Genomic DNA, 24,914 nt, shown 5'->3' with positions numbered 1-24,914 from the left:
GTCCACTGATCCTGGGACTTCGTTCAGGGGGCAAGCTCAGCACAAGCCCTTGGAGATCTCTTAAGCACAAGTTGAAATAAAGTCTTTGTAGTCTTTCTCCTCTCCTCTCAGCAGCAAGGCAACCACTGCAGGCCAATCCCCTTGGTCAGGGACAGTACTCCTCCTTACAGCTTTCCCAGTTCCTTCTCCTCAGGCAGAGGTTCTTCTTGTCAAGCAGGATCTAATTTCTTGGGAGCAGGGTTCCAATACTTATACCCCTAATTCCTTTGTTCCTCTGGGGTAGAGGGGCCTTTGCCCAGTCCAAACCAGTTCTTGAGCACTTTGTTGACATGACTCTGCCTTTCTATTCAGGGTGCAGGGCAGAGACATCAGCCGTTCCACAGGAGGTGGAGCCAGCATTGTGGTGGCAGAGCACAGCCCTATTCAGAGTCCAGGTGCACTCCTCCCACCCATCTGGATGTCAATCTCTCCATTCACCACCAGGCTACCTAGCCCTGCCCCTCTGGGTTTCCCCAGCCCTGTCACTCACACAAACCAGACAGGCAGATACACATCATAGCAGAGGCGGGCTAAAATGGTTAGGCAAGCAAATACCAACTTTCTAAAAGTGGTATTTGCAAACACAGAATATTAAAATAAACTTTACTAAAAGATGTATTTTATTATTGTATTATACTAAACTCGATTTCCTACCATGTTCCCTGGGTCTGTTAGGATCATAAGATGTAACAATTCTAACAGCCCATTCTGGCCTATGGAGAACAGGTAGCCTTACAATAGTGAAAAACGAAAATGGCTGTAATTCACTATTAGGACATGCCACACACATCAGGGCTTGTCCTACCTTATGCTTACAATGCACCCTGTCCTTGGGCCTACCATAGGGGTGCCTAAGATGAAGCCAATCATGGAATCCAACCAACATATACATTTTAAATAGGGAGCACTTGCACTGTGGCACTATTTGGCAGTGGCACAGTGCTCTGAGCGACCAACACCATAAAAATACATGAGGCACAGCGACAAAAAGTGGAAGGGAGACTCACGCCAAGGTGCCAGGTCTAACATTCCTGCATTTCCAGCTGAAGAGTCCCAAATGGACCAGCTCTGGGTCATGCTGCTGGCCTCTGCTGGAGTGAGACTTGCCTCCAAGTGATGTCTCCAAGTTCCTAGACCATTGATTGTCCTCAAAGTGCAGTCCATCCTCGCTAATCCTACAACCTGAGACTTAGAAACCCATTGCCCGGAGAGCCACCAAGAGACCAGGACCAACCTGCCAAGCCGATCTGTATTGCCGCTGAGCGGAAGTTTACATAGCTCCCACCATGTTTTCCTCCACAGCAGAAACTCCTTTTCAGCAGGACTTCTTGACACCAGATTCCGTCAACCTCAAGCTCTTTGGCAACATCTTGCTACTTTGAGCCACCAAAGACTTTTCCTCTTATATAAAAGTTTAAGTGTGAAAGTAACTTTTGACTGGGCAAACCTGGTACCTATGTTGGATCCTTGTTCCATTGCCCTTGACCCTAACTTTCACCTTAGTAAAAATCAAAGGCAACCAGATGTCCGTAAATGGTGCTTAAAGCTTTTTCGCTAGTTTTTTCATTTAAAATTTAAAAAAATCACATCTCCTGTTCTCTTTATTGGATTTGTGTCTTTTCTGTGCCATTTTATTTATTTAAATATTCTTTATTTTGGTAGATTGGTTCAGGATTTTTCTCTGCTGTGCTTTGACTTTATTACTGTTTGAGTACTGCATAAATGCTTCACACATTGCATCTAAAGTTACCCGTGAAGCTTTGTTTAGTGACTTTTGCGGTTCACACTGACAAGAATTGTGATTATTATTTGAGTTGGGGTCTCATGCTTCTAATCTAACACAATGTTTTACACCAACCAGTTTTCCTATTGAGTTCTGCTGGGATTCAGAAGGATCACTAGTTCAATGTTTCAAATGCCGTCAATAGATCTAACAGGATTTGTGCATGAGGGCAGGATCCCAAATGTTCTTTTATCTACTATTACTACCTCCAAATTTGAATACTTTCGGTGCTTCTTTAGTCCAGGACCCTTTTATGGCTTTTGGACTTAGACATTCTTGATCATTTGCAACAACTTCTTCCTCCTTAGCTTCACTACAAACAGGAAGATAAAAATGGTCTATAACTACTGGTCACCGAAGAGTCCAAAGAAACTTAAAAAGTAAAGAAGCCCTTCTCCATGCTTTTCTGACTCTGAAATCTTTCTAGATCTTATTATGAATTTAATATACAGTTAATATGTATAGATTTGTTAAGATTATATTCTATCAACCAAGTAGCAGGTGGCAGGCAGAATGTGATGGCCCATATTAAGGGGAAGGCCCTCTCATGGGGTCACTGGTATTATTAAGACCTAATTGTCTGTGTCTAGGCGCATCCCTATGACCAGGCTCTGTTCTCTCCTGAGGCTCTGGTTGTGATACACTCGCACTTTAAGTTAGAACCACACCCATGGGCCTTTCTGGATCCTTCTCACTCTGCCAATATGTCACAAAATGAGCTGCAGGTAAACCGTCCAGCCTACCCATGGAGCCCCATTGTCCTTTTTAGTCTAAGTAAAACCCACAACCTCGTTCAGATTACTCCCATTTCATGCACCATAGGACTCATTATGAGTGACCTGGTAAGAGGTGCCACATGAATTACAGTTCCATAGGATAGGTTATTAATCAGATGTGATATTTAGCACCCTTATGAGCTTTTCCCCTAAAAGCAGGTGTCACATGAGGAAGTTGGTGTTTTCTGCACTGAAATCTGCATGTTCTGGTATTTTTCTACCTTTCAATTCTAGCAGGTCTGTCCTACCAAAATGTAACAGGGAATGCCATTTCATCACACTAAGTATGTACTGGGTGTAATAAAAAACGAAATACTTACAGTTCCGATGTATGCGGTAAGAGGAGTTAATGCATATATTGGAAATTATTGGACCACTCATAATGAGGGACAAAGAGTTTGAACTCGAACTCTGCAATTCAGCATGTGGCGGTATAGCCCAAACTATCAGTCATAGGAATGAGGATAAAGTGCACCCATCACACTGGATACTGAAAGAGATGTAAACAATGCTCCTGCACCCTGACGAGCAACTTATATCGAGCAGTTGATACTGAATGACTGTAGGTATTTGAACTGCTGATGTTATTCAGTGACTGTGTCCAAGAACAAATATTTAGGAAGCATGCACTAAAATTCGGTAGAGCCCATTGCATTGCCATTGGTTAATGTACCTTACATTTACATGTTCTAAAACCGAGATGATCTGGAATAAATGTGCATGTGTTATCTTTATAAAGACTACAAAGCAAAGTGTTAATGAAGTAGTGCTTAATTGGCCTAAAACAGGACCTTTCATTGGACTCACTCTATTGTTTTTGGGGGATTGCTATATTTAAAAACAAAACCTGATCCCGCCAAATCATGGTTCAGTGCAGCTATCGTGCCCATACACAAAAACAGGTTGTAGGAATGACACCTGCAAATTGTCGCATCAGCCTAATCAACAATGAGACCAAAAATATATTCTCAAGTGTCTTAACTCAAAAGACTACAAGCCTCTGGACAGCACAACAAAATTCATTTGTACTGATCCTTGTGAATTAATGGAAAAGGAAAACTGACAAACCACATTGGAGGAAACCACATTATGGAAAACCAATTTTAACCATTTCTTTTTAATGGAAATACAAATAAATAATTTTAATCGAAAGATACTTTTAGCAAAAATCACATTCAAATATGGAGGAGTTTAGGGTGGTTTGGGGGTTCAGGGATGGGCAATGTTTAGGGTGATAAGCTTTGTAGGGCTCAGGGATGGGTGGAGTTTAAGGGTGTAGAGGATTTTAAGGGTTCAGAGATGGGTGGAGTTTAGGCGTGATAAGGGAATTTTAGAGTAAGCATGATTGGTGTTTAGGGGTTGTGAGGGGATCAGGGATGTAAAGTGTGAAGTGAGTGTGAAGGGAGCAGGGTCAAGTCTGATTTACATATGGCTAAGTTAAAACTGCAGTTGCGTAGTGAGAAAAAAAAATGATGGATTAAGGCCCAAATATCAGCATTGGGGGTGGGTGTTAGACATTGTTCAGCATTCCGTCCATCAATTGTTCTTTTTGCATTTGTTATCCCAAGTGGGACAGGGATGCCCAGACGTAGGTCCTGTGCTCACCATGCCATTGGATTCAAGCTACCCTGGCTGATGAGGAGTGATACCCCGAAAACAAGTCCTAGGATGCTTGTTACCGGCTCAGGGAGGACCTGGCTTGGCAGTTCGAATGCACTGTTCCTATGAGGAGCAGGGTCAAGACTGATTTGCATATGGCTATGTCCAAACTGGGGTGGCATGGTGAGCAAAAAAAATGGATTTGGGCCTAGATCTCTGTACTCGTGGTGAGTGTTTGACATTGTTTAGCATTCCGTTCATCAGTTGTTCTTTTCGCATTTGTCATCCCAAGAGTGACGGGGATGCCCAGATGTGGGTTCCGTGCTTGTCATGCCACTGGATTCAAGCTATCCTGGCTGATGAAGGGTAATATCCTGAAACAGGTACTTGAAGGTTTGTTTCTGGTCCAGGGAGGACTTGGCTTCGCAGTTCGGGCTGGACTGCATCCATGAGGAGCCAGGTCACGACTGATTGGCAAATGGCAACGTCCAAAATGGAGTGACATGATGAGCAAAAAACAGTGAATTAAGGCCCAGATCTCAGTACTGGGGGTGAGTGAGTGACATTGTTCAGCATTCCATTCATTAATTGTTCTTTGTGCATTTGTCCCACCAAGTGGGACGTGGATGCCCAGATGTGGGTCCTGTGCTTGCTATGACACTGGATTCAAGTTAGCCAGGCTGGTGAGGAGTGATACCCTGAAACAGGTCCTAGGATGCTTGTTTTCGTTTCACGGAGGATCAGGTTTGGCATGTTGGGCTGGACTGTTCCCCTGTGGAGCAGGGTCAAGACTGATTTCCAAATAGTTAGGTCCAAACTGGGGTGGCATGGTGAGCAATGCAGCAATGATTGTGCAAGTCACTTAAGCAGCCCTTTAAATGTCTCATGCCTGCAATTACAGAGCCTGTGCACGCAGTTTTAACTTGCCATTTCGACCTGGAAAAATAAACCTTTAGCCATGCCCAAAACTTCCCTTTTTATACATATAGATCACCCCTAGGTTAGGCCCTGGACAGCACCAAGGACAGGGTGCAATGTATTTAAAAGGCAGGACATGTACTTTTAAGTTTTGCATGACCTGATAGTGGAAAACTCTCATAGTTGTTTTTCAGTTCTGCCAGGCCTCTCTCTTCCATAGGATAACATTGGAGTTGCCTTATTACATTTTCTAAGTCTAATTTCCAAATTGGAAGCAAATACTGTTTCATGTCTGGTGTCTCTGGGATTCTAATTTAAAATCCTAACAAATTCTGAAGTAGGATTTTAAATTTCTGAAACTTAGGATAACTGCACTAAACTTTAGATAATTGGTTGACTACATCACTAGGGGCACCATGCTGAAGCTCTGTGGTTTTATTTAACAACCTAATGCACTCTAGGAGTTGCAGGCCACTAGCACCTTAATTAACCGATTGGGCTAAATGTTCTAGACTGGAACGGGGTGTAGAAGGAAACACTGAACTGGCAAACGGTAGTCTAATGACACATAGTCATCTGATAGCCTCAGCAATGATGTGCAGCAGAAGATCGGTGCACAACTCTGAAGCAGGGACACAAACTAAATGACCCATCTTAATTACTTTGGTGATAACAATCATTTGTTCACTTTCAAAATGAAATGTTAGAGCTGGCTTGTTACTTTACCACTGAGGGTAAGGCAACTCTGAAATAAATTTGTTGTTGCATTTCTGCTGATCAGGTGAGATGCTTGGGCCTTGCCTGGTGAAACTTTCAAAAGGGGCTACCTGTTCCAGAACATGAGAAATGTGTTTTGTATTATTTACTTCTTTTTTTAAAAAAGGAGACAACCAAGTGTTTTCTAATTGTGCAGTGCTTACTTGGTGTTGCATGAATTCTGAATGGTTAGAATGTGGTTGTGTGATGATTGCAACTGGCAAGTCAGCCTAGATACACTATATTTTCAGCACCTCTAGACTATCAGCATTTGAACAACACATCTGTCAATGGCGTTCCATGCAAGGTTGTTGACTATCAGGAATCTTCATGAATGAATCTAAATTAAATAAGTTAACCAATGAATTAATCAACATTTTTATAGAGCACCCTGTTGCTGATGAGGGCACACTGTGCATTGCTGTGCCGAGGAAGTGACCAGCCCTCCTGTCATTGGGCTTGAAGTAGAGGTGCGTGGTGGGGGATGCTGCAACACCCTGAGAAATAATTGTGGTGTTCAGAAGGTGAATGAGCAATATATATATATGTCTAAACAATTTGTATTTATCCGTTGCTGTGTGTTCAAAGACAAGAGTCAACTGTCAGGCTAGGTGTGACAAATTGATGCTTATTTGGAAGCAGTTTGTAGTAATCACCTCAGGAGTCGGGTCCTTTTAGAAGGTTTATTACTGGTCATCACAGCAGAGGCAACATAAGACATCCACCTTCAACAATAAAACGTCTCTGCATACATTTGAAAAGCCTGGAATCCTCTGACTCCATCACCCAGCAACCCCCATGAACATTCCTAAACCCTGCCACGCAGGCTAACACTCTAAACCTACCCACAAGGCATAACATATCCCCCTTTCTCATTTAAAAAAAAAAAAAAAAAAAACATTACACACAATAATAAAACAACCCCAACTTTCACATCAACACTATGATAATGAATCACTCACGAAAACGCATGGGAATACTGCGCGTCCTACTGCTCCTCCTCACCGTAGAACGAACATCACAAGTTCTACGACTAGCATCAGAAGAGTAAGGCTCACCATAGCTAACCTCCTGTCCTGTCCCACTCGTTTCCCTAGCTTTAACAATCTTACCTACATTCCACCAACTTCCCCCTTCAACCTTTACAGCATTCCTACCTAATTCTATAACACGGATGGGTAGTCCAAACTTACTCTCCCCTTTCTTGACGTGTATGGAGGATTTAATCCTAACAAGATCCCCCACATGCACTTCAACGAGCTTTGCGGAATTTTTCTTATCAAACCACCGCTTTTGCTTAACTTGAGCACAACCAACATTCCTTTTCACGATCTCCATTAGACTGTTCACATCATGCAACAACTTGATCCACTTATTCATCCAACCTGGTCGGAAACATGTATTAGCTTTACGTCCTCTCAATAGCTCAAAAGGAGAAATTCTAGTGGTAGAATGAGGAGTAGTCCTATAGAACCAAAGCATGCTATCTAAGGAACCCTGTAAATTCACTCTCTCACTCTTAGCCCATCTGATACAATCACCCACCACTCTGTTCATGCGCTCCTCTTGACCATTAGACTGTGGGTGATACAGAGAACTCTTCGTATGTTTAATATTGGAAGACTTTAGAAATGATTCAAATTCTACACTAACAAATTGAGTGCCATTGTCTGTCACCAATGTTTCAGGAAACCCCTCTCGAATAAACACCTCTCTCAAAAACATAATCACCGTAGAGGAAGAAATATCTTTAACAACCTTAACCTCTGGCCATTTAGAAACATAATCAATTAAAACCAGCACAAAACGTCCACCATTCTGCAAATCTTCTATCGGCCCCATGATGTCCAACCCCAACTTGCTCCAGGGAGCTGGTGGACAATCAACAGGCAGAAGTGGTGGAGTCTTTACTTTCAACCCTTTGTCCGCTTTACTGCATATGACACACCTGTCAACAACTTCTGTAACATCCGCATCCATTGATGGCCACCAGAAACCATCTCGAACTCTACGTTTGGTGAGAGTCGAACCTAGATGACCCTCATGAGCTCTGAGAATGATGTCTTTTCTTACACCAAGAGGAGGAATAAGTCGTTCTCCTCGAACCAACACCCCCCCTTCAATGGAAATCTCAGACTGTACTTTCCAGTAAGGTTGTAAATAATGCACCAAAGTACTTTCTCTAGGCCAACCATTCATCACATAATGGTTCACTTGCTGAAGAACTTCGTCTTGAGCAATAGCTTCTAACCAACTTCCTTCGTCTCCAACAGCAATATCAACTGCAGCTATGAAACAATCATCCGAATCGTCTTCGTCCTCTCGGTATTCATCTGAACAGACCCCTTGGTTTAAACCTACAGGAAATCTAGACAAGAAATCCGCTCTTGTATTCTTTCCACCAGAAACATGGACCACATCGAATTGAAACTGCATAAGTCTAGAAACCATTCTTACAATCCTCGGTGAACAACACTTGCTAGTACCAGCACTAAGAATATTCACCAAAGGTTTATGGTCGGTCCTCAAAGTGAAACGTCTTCCCCAGACATAAGTACGAAACTTACTCACAGCCCAGAGACAAGACAACAACTCTTTCTCAATTACTGAATATTGCGTTTCCGCATCCCTTAAGACTCTGGATGCAAACGCAATAGTATTTTCACCACCTCGAGTATCTTGTGTAACCACACATCCCAAACCCACCTGACTTGCATCCACCGTGATGCAAGTAGAAAGGGAAGGATCATAAGGCTTAAGTGCCTCACTGTTCTTAAGTAGAACTTTCACAGTCTCCAAAGCTGCAGTGCACTCGTTTGACCAACCAAACATAACACCCTTCCTCAATAAATAGCTGATTGGCCTAACCACAGAGGCATAGTTTGGAATAAATTTAGAATAATATTCCAATAAACCCAACAGAGACTTAACACCCGTTTTATCCTTGGGAATAGGCGCATTGGTAATGGCATCCAACAAACCTTGCCTTGGTCGAATACCTTCGCCAGAAATGTGATGTCCCAAATACTCAACCTCATCACATAAAAATTTACACTTTTCAGGCTTTACTACAACGCCATATTCTCTGAACGTTTCAAAAACCTTTCTCAACAAGACATTGTGCGAACTAATGTCTCGGGAATGAACCAGCACATCATCTTGAAATACCAGCACCCCTTTGATTTCACCCAACATACTCTGCATCACACGTTGGAAAACCTATGCGGCAGAAGCCAAACCAAATGGCATCTGTTTATAGCGAAAAGTACCCAGAGGTGAAATAAATGATGTAAAATGACGAGACTCCTCCTCCAATTCGATCTGGTGGTAAGCATTTGCCAAGTCTAATTTAGAAAAATATCTTGAACCCCTGACGCATGCAAACAGATCATCAATTTTTGGCAGTGGATGGGAATCCACCCAGATCTCCTTATTCAAGGACCTAAGGTCCACACAGACACGCAACTTACCACACCTCTTGTGTGCTACAACAAGAGGAGAAAGCCATAGAGAAGACTCTGTTGGTTCTATGATGTCCTCCTGGCACAAGCGCTTTATCTCTACTTCAAGGTCTTCCCTAACACTGAACGGGACACCCCTTAATTTGTGTTTAACAGGTAGAGATCCTTCTTTGACAATGATTCGGTGCTTGAACCCCCGGATAGTTCCTAACTCCTTTGAAAAAACAGTAGGAAAAAGTTGCTCCCATTTGACATTGCCATCAAAACCACCATCAGAAACTGTTAAAACTTGCACTCTACAACCTGGCTTAAGGATCATTCCAAATAACCCCTGGTGAAACCATCCTAAGATATTTAGTCCTTTGACAGCAACATAAATCTTGCCCTTGATCACCCTACCATCAAATTGAAGTTCATCCTCGAAATACCCCAACAGTTCTATCTTACGACCCTCATAAGATACTGGCGAGCGATCGGGGGGTAGCAAACTCCTATTTCCCCAAGTTTCTTCAAACAGTTCCTTGGTTATCATTGTTATCCTAGCCCCAGAGTCTACAAGTAAATTTAGTGTTTTGTCCCCCACCAGAATCTCAACAATTGGATCGATACAGTCTGTCTCATCAGAAATCTTTAAAACATGATCAGGACTATCTAGAACAACACCAATTGTTTCTGAATCTGACTCACAGTCTGACTCTAGCACACATGCAACGGACCTTTTTTGCTCATTGAATTTCTTCTTAAAACAAACTTTGGCAAAATGTCCTGTTTTTTTGCAATAACTGCATATAACATTCATCCCTGGGCATCTAGTCCCCTTCTGATGTTGTTTGTTACCACATCTGTTGCACATATTTTTAGAGTCATGTGAGGGATACATATTTTTCTTTGAAGTGGATCTCTTAGACTCATTATCTTTGACCTCTGGTTTGGAGTCAATACGCTTGAATTTTGAACTTGACGAGATCACATTCACCGGGTCTGGAAGCTTGTCTTCCAATTCTTTTAAAGATATTTGAGAAGTTTCAATACTTTTAGCTATCTTTATAGTTTCATCTAAATCAGGATTCGAGAGAGAAAGAAGTTTTTGTCTTATTTGTTTGTCACTGCAGTGACAGACAAACTGATCTCTGATCAGTTGCTCTAAAAATGTCTCAAACTGACATTCAGAAGCAAGTTTTCTTAGCGCAGAAACATACATGTCAACATCTTCTCCATCTTTTTGTTGCCTCTTGAAAAATTTATGTCGCAGAACCATCAGGCTGGGTTGTTTGTGAAACCTTGTCTTAAGTTTCGTCACTGCATCTTGAAATACATCTATGTCTTCACCTGGAGTATGAACGATCTCAGGAAGATGTTTGAAAATAGACCTCCCCTCAAAACCAAGAGAATGAAGAAGTAAAAATCTTTTACGTTCATCGCCGAATCTGGATGCTCCAATGGCACCCAAATAAGTTTGAAAAGCATCAAACCACAGTTCCCACCTAACTGGTGGATCCCCCGCTGATTCTAGAAAAGCAGGAGGCAGAGTGACTGATTGCATATCAGTAGTGAATGACAAATGATGAACACAGAAAGATGATCAAACAGTTTTGATAAAAAAATGAAAAGAGCAGAAAAGTAACACCCAAAATACGAAGTTATACACAATCTGGGTTTGTATGAAGATAACTGGAGAAAAAAAAAAGAGTCTGGGAGGAAAAAAAAAACAATTTAAAAAAAAATGTCTGTGTGCAGATCACAGGAAGAATCTGCTTCTTTTTATTTGAAACTAAAAAAAAATGACTGTGTGCAGATCACAGGAGTAATCTGCTGATTTCGTAGACAACATCACAGAATCAATGAATATATGTAAGTGTGTGTGGATCACAGAAGCAATCCACTGAAGAAACGATATTCATTAGCTGTAACACTGTACACTCGAGTGCGGCGTGTAGGAGGTTAATCACTCGTGTGGTGATTGTTGCTAGGTAACGAGAACAGCAGGACTGGCAGATAGCTTGGACGTGTTGCCGGTTCGCGCTTGCGTAGTAAGAGTAGATCAGAACTACCTTCGCGCATGCGCAGCAAAAACGAGAAATAATCTCCAAAACGTCCGGAACAGACACAGAGTCAAAAAGAAGATACACCGCGGTACGACAACAGCGGAAAGTAGATCGATCTTCCTCTGGTCGGGTAAGTTCGTGTTTTCACGAAAAACGGTTGCCAGTCTGTATTTTAAACGAAATTAGACACCCTTACCTTGTAGCCACGTAAGGGTGTTTGTTTTTTTGAGAAGCGGTGAATCGCTGGTTGTCTCGAGGCGTAGAAACCGCTCGCACCCAGCTCAAATTGGTTGTCTTTCTTTAGTTTGTTCAAACGAGGCTGAAACACTCGCGTAGGTTCGAAGGAGCAGCTGTGAAGACCGGGAATCTTCGCCAATCAAATTGTAGTAATCACCTCAGGAGTCGGGTCCTTTTAGAAGGTTTATTACTGGTCATCACAGCAGAGGCAACATAAGACATCCACCTTCAACAATAAAACGTCTCTGCATACATTTGAAAAGCCTGGAATCCTCTGACTCCATCACCCAGCAACCCCCATGAACATTCCTAAACCCTGCCACGCAGGCTAACACTCTAAACCTACCCACAAGGCATAACACAGTTGTTTACTTTTATTTTTCTGACTGCAAAGTGAGAGGATTTTGTAAAATGATCTACTTGGCAATCCGGTTGTGGCACAGGAAGTGAAACGAAATGTGGTAGGATGTCCGTTATTTTCTAACACAAAATTCAAAAACTGGAGTAGGAAAATGACCCTTTTTGCATGGTTACCGTCTAACTTTTTGCCTAGAACTGATGCCAACCTGACTGAAGTGTGTGCTGGGATCCTGCTAACCAGGTCCCAGCACTTGTGTTCTTTCCCAAAACTGTACCTTTGCATCCACAATTGGCAGAACCACTGGATCACATGTAAGTTCCTTGTATAAGGTACCAATGGGCCTTGTGACCAGAAAGAGCCTCTGAGGGCTGCAGCATGTATTATGCCACCCACAGAGACTCCTCAACCCGCCACTGCAGCCTTTGTATCAGAGGGAGATCCCAAACCCAAAAGTCATCATGGCACCCGTACCTGGGTGCCATGCTTAATCATCACTGCCTGTGGCATAGACAAGTCACCCCTGCAACAGGGTGTACTATACCACAAGTGAGGGCACAGTTGCACAATCTCTGTGCCCCTACAGTGCCTGTGCCATTCACAGACATTGTAAGTTCAGTGAAGCCATTTTGAGTACATGGGCTGGGAGTTTGTCATCACAAACTCCCCAGCTCCATGATGGCTTTACTGAGGACTTTGAAGTTTGGTATCAAACTTCTGAGCATATTAAACCCGCACTGATGCCAGTATCAGATTTAATGTAAAATGCACTCAGAGGGCATCTTATAGATGCCCCCTGAAACCCAACTAGCCCTGGTGTGGTTCCTGACTGGCTACCAGCCATCTGCCACCACCAGACATGTTTCTGGACCCCTAGGTAGAAGCACATCCACTCTCTGAGTCTGGCAACAAGGCACATCCTGGGCAGATGTGTCATGCCTCCTCCACCAGGATGGGCAAGGGCAACGAAGAGGGAGCTTCAAAGGCTGCCGCCTTGGTTAGCTACCTCCTGCCTTTTGCTGCTATCAGCAACTGTCTCCCACTGGTTCTGACCCCCATTTGGGCATGAGAACCGGTAGAAAAACCAAGCCAGGAAAGGAGGTGTGCCCACCTTTGCCAACCCCTCCCCTGAGGTGGGGGAGGCGAGGTGAAGGACACATCTCAGTCCCCTCCATCTTAAATATGAGGGACTCAGCCAATTAGGAAGAGGATTATGCCCCCCTCCCACAGCAGGATGGCATACAAGGGGATGTAGACACCCCAAGGAAGGGACCCATTGGTCCTGACCAGCACACCCATGTAACACCCCTAAATCTAGTATTTAGGGACACCTCGGAACCTTACCTCTTCAGATTCGATGGACCAAAGAAGAAGACGGACTAGGACCGCAGCTGGCCAGGAACTGAACGGCTTCACACGAAACTCGGCAAGAACCCCACCACCTGCACCTGGTTCGGCCACTGGGCCTGCTGTCCCTCCAGAAACCCTGCCTGACCTCCAAGAAACCCCGGAGGCCCTACAACCTATGCCAAAGTGCCAAGTATCTCCCTTCAGACAAGAGGCTCTAGTCCCCGTGTCTGCCAGTACAAGACCCGCCACAGTGTGGACCAACACTGGTGTCGACGGAACTCACTGCTACAAAAGAACACCCCAAGTGTAGAGGGTAACACTTGTGTCGACACGACTCTGCCCTGCCAGAACAAAAGCATCCCAGCCGGAGGGCCTCCACGAGCTCGAGGGATCCTCTCGGCCCCAAGACCCCAGGTGTGCCCAGCTAGTGCCTGAGAGCCCGTACCATCCTGCAAGTAGCCCTGTCAAACTCCTAGGGTGCCTCTGGCCCAACCAAATCCCCACAACCTCCCTGTAATGGTCCGACGATGGCGAAACTCCTCCAGCTGAACGACAGCAGCCAGCCGCCAGTGACCGTGACAGTAACCATGTTGGCGGTCTGCTGAACATCAACCTACTACATTACTCTTTTTGGACCACAAGGGTAAATCTCATTGCTGGTATCGGCCGCCGTGGCGTAGATACTGAAATCTGCACCTCTGGGTGCCCCTAGACCCCAACAACCAACATTGCCCACAGTGTTGGCCTTGACCACCGAAAGACTGAAAATGTAATCTGGGTACTTATTTGTAAGTCCATCACCTGTCTTTCCCTCCACAGGATTGCATAGTGTTCTCTCTGCATTACACTAACTGTATATCCAGAATACCAAGTATTTTCTTTCAGACTGAAACGTATTGAGGGCACAAGTCCTAAAAACAGAAGTGGGGGGACGCTCAAAGTTAGGTGGTGTCACCGGAAGCGACGTCACAACAGGAAGTGACGTCACAAAAGGTGGCTTGCACCATCAGACACATTGCCTCCCCTCGCTCATCCCTTAAATGGGATTGCATCAGAGAAGCCAGCGCATGAGCAGCATTCTGAATGAGCTCCAATATCGCCCCAGAGAGGCCTAAGAGTGAATGTGTGGCTCCAATTGCTCCAGTTATCGAGCTCTCAAGTTTTCCACTGTCATGTGGGCGATATCAGCCAGTCCTGGTTTTACAACTCTCTGTGCTTTGCGTTATGCATAATATTATAATAGTAATAATGCAGGTAAAATTCCAATTGCACGGATCTCTCAAGTGACTGGGTAAAGGGAAATTGAAGGGACGGCCCTGCGGGCAAGTAACGCCATAATTGAAAGTCCAGCTTTTGAGCAGGGGGGACGGCGTCCACCGGGTAAAAACCCGGTAAAATAAGTGGGGGGACGCCGTCCACCCGTGTGGTACCCCGACTCGAGCCCTGAACGTATTGCTTGAAAAACTCTACAAAACTTTCTACCTGAAAAGCTTTGATACATTGAAAGTATTACAACTTCCCTGCATTAAGTAACCTTTGGTTCTTGAATTACAAACAAAGTATAACTTTTTATACTTACCAATTGGTCTGGACTCAGTCTTTGAGTGTGTGATAACATTTCTTGCCTGAGTGTGTACAAAAAGAGCTTAACACGGCTCTCTGATAAGCCTAACTGCTCGACCACACTACCACAAATAGGGCTGTTGGTATTATCTACTTTAGCCTCTGCTATACCTCTGGGGATCCACAGACTCTGTGCACACTATACGTCGCTTTGATATGATATATACAGAGACAGCTTTCTACAACTGGTAAATGAACTATAGACATATTTCAAATTATATCAGCAATTAGAAAAGCACAAATGAACCATGTTTTTCGAATTTGTAAGTGTGTTGATACAAACATGCCAATAGGATCAAAACAAAGACACTTGATGATGCTCATATCAAATATTGGGTAAAATCGATTGCCACGTTATCGTTCTTACACGATATCGTTTGACCAGTAAAACTGCATGTCTACGCACATTCAGTAGGAATTTCAATGGAAAATGTGCTTTCTGTAAATTTCAATACGCTTCCTCATCAATGCTCCAAAATGCACCACCAGCTACAAACCACACCATTACCACTCTCCTGTTGAAAGAGCATCAGTGGTGATTGGCTGCTCTTCTTTTGTGCGACCTTTGAATTGATCCCAGTCCCTTTGACTTAACTGACATCACATTAATGGCAGCAAAACCCACTCTGAAAACTGCTCCAGCAGCACCATTCCGTACTGCGAATATTACATTTTGATTTTATCACGATAGTTATTCATATTCCACATGAACAGTAAATCGCGTCCCGCAGAGCGCGCGGCGCCGCGGCTTTGCCTTCAGAGGCAGCTCGCTCGGAGGCCGCCCTCCGTTATTATTAGCCATGGCGCTGCGAGCGCTTCCCACCTCAATTTGTCATCGTATCCAGCAATCCTTTCAGCTTGCCAAGCAGCGGACTTGCACCGAGGCCCTCATTACAGGCGAGCTGATTGTTATTAACTGCAGCGTGCAGACCCAGCCATACATCAGAATTAGCGGACAGCGCAATTATAAACCCAGTAAGTGAAATTAGAAACAGCCACACCTCAAATTGCAAGCATACAATTACGGATGGCTTCAAGGACCATTTTTTAATTCATTGTGTTGGGTTTCTTTATAACGAGCATGCTTGCCTACTCACGCACGATAATTTTAAGTGCCGTGTACATAACTACGGGGATATATATGCATTCTGTCGACCGAGTTTGACTGAATTCCCCTTTTCGCGCATTCTGTGCATCCTCATTACGTCAATGACCTGCTTGCATTTGCTGATAGACAATGCTCTGATTTACACACCTGTCAGATCGCATACATGTGGCGGGTCGCTGCCACTTCCATTTGGGTCACGGCTGGCAAGTTTTCCTCCGGTCATCCACGACTTCGAGTTGCACTTGTCAGTCGCATGGCAAAATCAGTTTGTGGTCGTTTGGAAGCATGGGAAATTTGATTATTTAGGACTGGTGAATTCGCGGGATGCCCATTTCTCAATTGTTTCGTCTAGATCGCATTGTTTATCCTTCGAGCAATTAATTTTTGGCGAACACAGCAAATTAATTAGATTTTTCTCTATGTCCTTGCTCCGTTTGTATTGCCGGCTATGTATAGTAGCTGACCTTCTTCTAGCGAGTTAGCTGAACCCCAAGACGGAGGCGCACCAGAAGAGCGGTGACTGCACGCAGTGACAGCTTTAGGGTGGTGCGACGGGTGAAGCCGCACCTGGCGCTGAGTTTGAGGGGCGCTGAGTTCGGGGAGTTTAAAAGCACCTGTTGCATAATTCCTTGTGTGTCCTGCAGGTTTCAGGCAATCATAAAAATGTCAAGATGTGAGAAATGTTCCTGCTGGATAGAATTAGGAGTTTAAAGTGTCAGTTTCTGTCCACAGGGTTAAATATACCTGCTAACTGTATTTCAGCAGCGTAACAAAAGGTGAGGGGCCCCCCTGCAGAGTACACGGAGAGGACCCCCTCCCCGGCCCACCACCTACCACTTTTGCTGAGAGGGGCCCCCTGGAGCTCGCCCCCCCCCCCTCGCACTGTGGGGGCTTATGTTGCGCCACTGCTGTATTTATGTGGATAGCTCAGTGTGTTACTGTTTTTGTCATAGAAATCCTTTTTAGGTCGAGCCTAAACAGTGAGTGCACTGTCTGGAAGATCTGTTGTATGCACTTTGTGGGCTCTGGAGCATTGCCCCAGGACTTGTCTGCCTCCCTTTTTACTTCCTGCTTAGGAACTTTAAATCAATGTGTTTTGAGGGGCTACGTGCGTGCCTTTTTTTGCTCTCTGCTTCACATTACTTTTTCACTGCCTTGCCTCTCCTCCTGCTCTCTGATTCCCACCCTTCGCTCTCCACCTCACCCTCTGCTTTCTCTGCCTCAACTGCTACGCTGTCTGCCTCACATTCATACATGTTGGCTATGCTGTAAAAGTCTTCTGTATCTAAACGAAGTGTTAATTGCTGCTTTACTCTTTTAACAGTGGATTGTGCATTACAATAAATGTACACCTAGCGTGTACGTTTCTCTTTTATAAAAGTGGGTCCCTGAAGGAAAATTGTCCTTAACCCCTTCAGTGCCCATGACGAGATAGTCTCGTCATGGAGCGCGGTTGCGCTGTGCCCGTGACGAGACTATCTCGTCATGAACCCCGCCCGCTAATGCAACGCCCGCACAGGGCGGGGAAAGGGCGGGGCACTGAAGAGGTTAACAGGGATATTTCCGTGTTTTTGCTGCAAATTTGCAAGAGAACTTTCATTATGTAATATTTTTGTTCGCCAAGTAAGATTTGCATTAATAGGCTTACAAATTTGATTATACATCAGTGGCAGCTCCTTCGCTAAGTTGGTGGAGCGTCGCCCCACTTATTTGAAGCAGTGAAATAATGGAACAAGAAAATGATAATAACTTGATGTTATTATCATTTTATTTTGTCCTGCTGCACCTGTTTGGTGGGCGGGCTGCTCTACTCACAGAGCAGGGCAGGGGGAGGAGTGGTGGGCACACTGAAATTCATATGACGCTTTGACCGGCCCGAGAGGGTTGGTCAAACAATCATGTGCACTTAGCATGTTCTCCACCCAGGCTGCATTACAGCCTGGGTGGAGAGCATGCCAAGGCCCCCAGTCCCCGTCTGAGTGCCGAAGTACAATGCTCAAACCAAACACAATGCTGCATTACAGCGCAGTGATTGGCTCTGGGGAGCCTGGATGTGCTTCCTGTTCTGCAACTTAGCCCGACGCCGAGGAGAGAAGACGTGGGTGAGATGTGGCAGGAGGTAAGTGTATTTTTCTTTGTTAGACCATCTTACCCCCTGGCCGCACCCACACCCCAGATTCGTGCTGGCCGCCACTGTTATACATGCATCAAAGCACTTCCTTTTTTGAGAATCTGTTTAGCTTTGGAAATTTTTCTGTGAGATATTCCACTCTTTTAACATGGCCACCACCAGCAGTCATTCATGTTAGGACTTTTGACTATGGGTCCTCTTTCTATGTCGATGACTTTAGTATTTAACCAACGATTGAAACATGAACATGTTTTTTCAGCGTTCCCTGTATCGTGTATGTGTCCGAAACTTGTATCCTGACCGCAGGGGTAACTATTATACTTTCATGTTTTTATGTTACATTGGTAATCCTTTTTGGATATTTTGATATTCAAAGTTTTGATTCAGTGAGATTTGAGGACTAGCGGCATTTTCATCATGCTTTTTCTAATGTTGCAAATGCAAAAATAACAATGGATGGACAGAATACAGAAGAAAGTCATACATTCACCCCAGTGCAGAGATCTGGGCCTAAATCCGTTATTTTTTTGCTCACCTTGCCATTCCAGTTTAAACCCAGCCTTATGCAAATCAGTCTTGACCCTGTGCCCAATGGAAACAGTCCATCCCGAACTGCCAGGTCCTCCGTGGACTAGAACCTAGCATCCTAGTACCATTTTCGGGGTTTCACCCCTCATCAGCTAGGATAGCTTGATTCCAGTAGCATGGAGAGCACGGGACCCATGTCTGGGAAAACCCGTCCCACTCGGGGTGACAAATGCAAAAATAACAATTGATGGGGGGGCGTGGCTTGGACGCCGTTCAAGATGGCCGCCTGAGTCCAGGGCTCCGCCGCATCGGGATGATCTCTCCTGCCTCGCGTTGATTTACGCGTTGTTTCCTCACGTTCTCCGTCGGTTCCTGAAGTCGGAACATGGGGACTGCATGGTGAGCCTAAAATGAGCGCGCAGTGACTCCTACAAGCTCCGCTTTTCTCCCGTTTTGTATGCGCCTCATAGCGGCCGCCATTTTGTTTTTTCGGCGCGATGATTTCTACGCAGCTTATTTCCCCTTCATGGCCAACTTTCAAAGGTATTTATTGACAAGGATGCACAGTTTTTATGCTTTCCTCGGTCTGCTTGTGGTTTGAGGTTCCTGTCAGATGCTGTCTGGTGCCACTTTATTTTCCTGCTTCAACTCCTTCGGAGGCCTTGGTTCTTCTTCGTGGCAGGTGGAGGTGGCTGTGGGGTCTTTGGGTGGATCGCTGTGATCCCGTTAAGTGCCTATTAAAACTCTTGTGACGACGCTGCGCGCTCCCCTGAAGTGCGATATTTGTGTGGACTTGTTTGGAGGGCACCTATGGGCAAGCTTCGCAACCCGAAGTTTGTTTTTGTACCATCAAAGGGATCTTCCACGGCTCCTCCTTCCTCCTCCTCATCAGTTGATCCTTCCTCCAGTCCTGCGGATCCAATGGCGACAGCGTCGTCCAGTCGTCCTCCCTTGTCACAGTCAACCCCCAGTAAGTCCTCTTCTTCTGCTACGTCAACCAAACGGTTAAAACAGGACTCTCCTCCTCCGGATCAGCCATCACCCCCTATCTCCATGGAGTTAATACTTGAGGAAATACGGGCTTTACGTCCGTTTGTTGAGGAAACCAATAACAAGATGCAACTTTTTGAAGAGAGATGGTCAACTATTGAGAGCAGAGTGTCGGTGGTGGAGCTTCAGACTTCGGAGATTCAATCTCACTCTCAGCGTATCACCTCGCTGGAGAAATCTGTTCTTGCTCTTCAGCAACATACCGAGGACTTAGAAAACCGGAATAGGAGGAACAACCTCCGCATTTATGGTCTGCCGGAGTCTTTGGAGAGTGATGACCCCGTCTCGTTCTTCTCCTCTTTCCTCCCGAAGCTTTTGGATATGCCTCCTACCACCTCTCTTACCATCCAAAGGGCCCACAGGCTTGGTCCTCGTCTGTCAACTGCAACTAAGCCTCGAGGAGTTATCATACTCTTTCTGAAGTTCACGGACCTACTCCTTGTCCTCTCCGCGGCTAGAGCCAAACGCCAAGTTTCCTGGTTGGGCCAGAGGGTTTTCTTTGCTCAGGATGTTTCCAATGCTACTGCAGCAAGAAGAAAAGAGTTTTTGAGCCTTCGTACACCTTTGCGCTCTCTTGGTGCCAGATTTGGTCTTTTCCATCCTTGTACCTTCAAAGTTACTCATCAGAATAAGACTTGGACTTTTCAAGAACCTGCGGAGCTTAAAAACTTTATTCACACACAGTCCAACGTTGGCATGGATACTTCCACTTCTACCAGTGGTTGAATGTTCCCTCTCCTTTTTTCTTCCAGGTTGTTCCTGATAATGTTTCTGTATTGCCATGGTCTGTTATGCTGTTGGTTTTTCTCATTCTGTTTTACTCTTAAGAGTTTTTGATATGTTATTTCTCAATGTCTCTTATTAACCCTGCTGGTTACTCCCATTTTTATTATTGCCCACAATTCTTGGCAGTTTGCGTTCCATTGTTCATGCATTTATTTATGTGTCCCTTTTTCTTATCAGCGTTTTTTATTCTCGTGTTTGTTTCTCTTACCCAGATCGTCTAAAGTATCCCCCTCTTCCCTCATGTGAGTCGTGTTTCTCATTCCATCCTGGTGCGGTCGGACTGTCCTCCTGGTTTCGGGAGGTCATTCTTGTCTTGTTGCGTCATCCACTGCCCCGGTATCCTCTCCATGCTCCCTTCAGGTATGTTAATTTCAGTCGTCCTTTATGGATTTGTACTGTCTCTTCTTGTATCTTTCTCTCTTTACCTTTCCCCTCTCTTCCCTTCTTTATTCTTACCTTCTTCATTCTTCGTTTCCCTTACCTTGCTTGAGTTTTCTCTTTTTGTACCTATTCTTTTCTGTTTTTATCTTTTACAAATGTTTTGTTTTTTACCCATTGCTGTAGATATTGCTCCTGATAATGTTATTCAGTGTTTAAGTTCAGAGTAATTTCCTGGAATGTGAAAGGTTTTATTAACCCTATCAAGCGCCAGAGAATCCTTTCCCACCTTGCTACTTATAATCCTGACATAGTTCTCTTACAAGAAACGCATCTTTCGGAGGCTGAGTCTCTCAAATTAAAGTGGGGATGGGTGGGTACGGTTCTATTTTCTCCTTCTACCAACAAGAAGAATGGTGTGGTTATTTTGTGTCATAAAAAGTTAGTATGTAAAGTTTTAACACAAGAGTCGGATTCTGATGGTAGATGGATTCTGGCTAAATTGTCAATTAATTCTATCCCTTTAACTGTGTTTAATGTTTATGGCCCTACACAACCTGATTTACTTTTTTGGCCTTTAGTTACTAGCAAATGTATTCAATATAAAGATGACCTCTTCATCCTAGGTGGCGATTGTAACCAGATTGTGGACCCCTTTCTTCATCGTAAGTCAAGTGTTCGTTTCATACCTCACAAATCCCACAAACAATTTCTCGACACCATTTCTCAAGCATCTCTCACTGACTCTTGGAGGCTTTCGCACCCTGACACTCTTGATTATTCCTTTTTCTCTCCTCCTCACTCCTCTTTCTCTCGTCTTGATTATATTTTTCTTTCTCTTTCCTTGTCGCAAAATTTGCTGTCGTCTTCTATCGAACCTATACTTATCTCTGACCATGCTCCTATTGTAACGGACCTTGACCTTCTTTCCCCTTCTCCCAGATCCTCTCGTTGGCGCTTTAACAACTCTCGCCTTACTGATCCCTTTTTCTCCTCTTCCTTCCGCTCTTTTGCTACTGATTTCTTTCTATTAAATGATGTTTCTAACATTTCCCCTCATCTTCTCTGGGACTCCTTTAAAGCTACCGCTCGCGGATTTGTTATTGATTTTGTTTCCGAGAAAAAGAAACGTTTTCTCCAGAAACAGAGGGATATATTAGCCCATATTAAGTCTCTGGAGCACCAGTTCTACTCTTCCTCTAATAATTCCGTTCCTCCGGAACTTATTCGTGCCAAACTAGATTTTAACAAATCAACTACCGATAATGCCTCGTCAATGCTTCTTCGTAGTACTGCCCGGTTTTATGGTGGGCGTAACAGAGCAGGGAAGCTTTTAGCCAATTATCTCAAATCACGCAAAGAACGTTCATCCATTGACTCCATTTACTCCTCTGATAATACTTTATTGCATAAAGCTCAGGATATTCTTGAACAATTTCAATTATTTTATCGTACCCTTTATACACCTGAGTCTTCTCCCTCTCCCTCTCTTGTCCAAGCTTACCTAGACAAACTTCCTAAGCCCTTGACGTCTCATCTTAATTTCCCGGATCTGGAAGTTGACCTTTCTTTACATGAGCTCTCTACGGCGTTGACTACTCTTACCAAGGGTAAAACTCCAGGTCCTGATGGCTTTTCAGTTGAATTTTATCTACATTTTTCTGACCTGTTACTTCCTAAACTCCTCTCTCTTTTTCAATCGTTTTATTTATTGGGGAGAGCGGAAGGTACGTTTCAAGAAGCCACCATCTGCCTTATCCCTAAAGACGGTCGCGACCCTAAATACTGTAAGAACTACCGCCCGATTTCTTTAGTGAATGTCGACTATAAGCTGTTTGCTAAAGTATTGGCTCTACGCCTAGATCCCTTAATGCCCCATCTCATCGGTAAGGAGCAGTGTGGCTTTGTGAAGGGTCGGTTGACCTCTGATAATTCTCGTCTTTTCCTTAATGTACTAAATAAAGTTCCATCTCTTTCTATTCCCTTAGCGGCTATCTCTGTTGACGCAGAGAAAGCCTTTGATAGAGTTGACTGGTCTTTCTTATTTGCTTCACTGCGCTGGCATGGCTTCGGCCCTCGCTTCATCTCTCTTATTTCCTTGTTATATTCTGCCCCTAAGGCTTCAGTTCTGGTTAATGGTCAAGTTTCTTCGTACTTCCCTCTTCAGCGAGGGGTTCGTCAAGGCTGCCCTTTATCTCCCTTGCTTTTTGTTCTTGCCCTTGCACCCTTTCTGTCTTCTATCCGTAACAATAATGCCATCACTGGTTTCCCCTATGGCGACGATCAATTGAAACTCCCTGCATACGCAGATGATATTCTTCTTTTCGTTTCCACTCCAGAAACATCCATTCCCCCACTACTGTCCGAATTTGAGTCTTTCTCACAGGTTTCTGGTTATAAAATCAATTCGGATAAAACTGAAATTCTTCCCCTTACGAAATTTTGCACTCCTCACGCCTTTTCCCCTACTGGCTTTGCTTGGAATGGCTCTAAAATTAAATATTTAGGAGTATGGTTTTCTAACTCTATTTCTTCTTCAATTGCTCTTAATATGTCAGCGGTTTTGTCCCGCATTGAACGTTTATTCTCTTCTTGGAATCCCCTCTTCCTTTCTTGGTGGGGGAGATTAGACTCCATCAAAATGATGATAGCCCCCATTTTAATCTACGTTCTTTCTATGCTACCTGTTCATATCCCCGCAATTTATTTTAAACGTATCGATTCTTGTTTGTCTGGTTTCCTTTGGAACAAGAAAAGATCTAGAATCTCTTTGGCATCGCTCCGTAAATCGAAGGCCAATGGTGGGGTCAACTTCCCAGACTTTCGTCTTTATCATAAATCTTTTTCCCTTCGCCAGGCGTCTAGATGGCTTGCTTCTGTCCCTTCTGCTTTTACTCCCCTTTGGCTTCGCATCGAACATATATTATTGTTACCCTTTTCTTTCGGGGAGGTTATACGCTTCTCTGCCAGGGTCCCGCACTTGGCACTTCCCTTATTTAAGCATACTTCTTCTCTTCTAAAACCACTTTTCAATCCTACGCCTATTACTCGGGAGTCTTTCTTGAATTCCACTGTTTGGCATAATTCCCTTATTCTTATAAAGAATAGACCCATCTTCTGGAAATCTTGGAGATCACTGGGCATCATCTGGGTGAACCAGTTTTTTGATAGAACATCCCCGTGTTCTTTTCCCCAGTTTCAGATGTCCTTTCACTGTCCCCGGTCCTTTCTGCAGAAGTTTGTTATCTTGATGACGCTTATCCTTGATATTTTTTACTCTCTTCCCCCTTCCCCTTCTTCGCTCTCCCAAACACCTCTTCTTAAAATTCTTTTAACCCTTCCCAAGGCCTCTCTCATTTATAAATTCTTTTCATCCCCTAATCCAGAGCGCCTTAAATCTAAACTAGAACTTGCTTGGGAGGAGGACTTGGGTTGTGCTTGGTCCGTCGCCTTGTGGGATAAGCTTTGGTCTAGATCTTTGAAAATTTCTCGTTCGGCCTCCCTTACTCAATCTTTATTCTATTTATACCATAGATTATATCTCTCTCCACTTTCTCTAGCCCGTTTTTCCTCCTCTTCTGATTCTAATTGTTGGACTTGTTCTGCCCCTAAGGCTGATCTTTTTCATCTCTTATTCTTATGTCCCTCTGTCTCTCAATTCTGGAACTCTGTTTGGCTCTATACCTCTCGTATTTTCACTCTCCCTTCTCCATACTCAATTTCTACCCTTTTTTTAGGCAGCTTATCTGAGTCTTTGAGTCTTCCTCTATGTTCTCGAGGTCTTTTTGACCTCATGCTTGCTCTCGCCTTTCAGCACATTTCCTCTAACTGGAAAAACCCTGGCAAACCTTTCTATCCGTCACTGGTGGAACTCCTTGTGTCATTTTCACAGGCTGGATATTACTTTTGCGTCCTCCTACAATCCTACACATAATAGGGATCTTTTTTGGCTACCTCTTACCACATACCTAGATCGGATGGTCCCGAA

At 44.1% G+C, this 24,914-nt stretch overlaps 1 long non-coding RNA gene across 2 annotated transcripts in view; it reads left to right on the top strand.

Moving 5' to 3' along the window:
* The first annotated feature begins 20,779 nt into the window (after positions 1 to 20,779).
* Positions 20,780 to 24,914, top strand: part of LOC146789917 (uncharacterized) — a 744,499-nt gene continuing 740,364 nt past the window's right edge. For both annotated transcript variants that reach the window (XR_014969877.1, XR_014969878.1), the window contains exon 1: positions 20,780 to 20,908. This is a non-coding gene — a long non-coding RNA (uncharacterized LOC146789917). The remainder of the gene's footprint in view (positions 20,909 to 24,914) is intronic.

This window comes from Triturus cristatus, chromosome 10 (assembly GCF_964204655.1).
Source record: "Triturus cristatus chromosome 10, aTriCri1.1, whole genome shotgun sequence".
NCBI lineage: Eukaryota > Metazoa > Chordata > Amphibia > Caudata > Salamandridae > Triturus > Triturus cristatus.
This window is presented reverse-complemented; position numbering and strand designations above follow the sequence as displayed.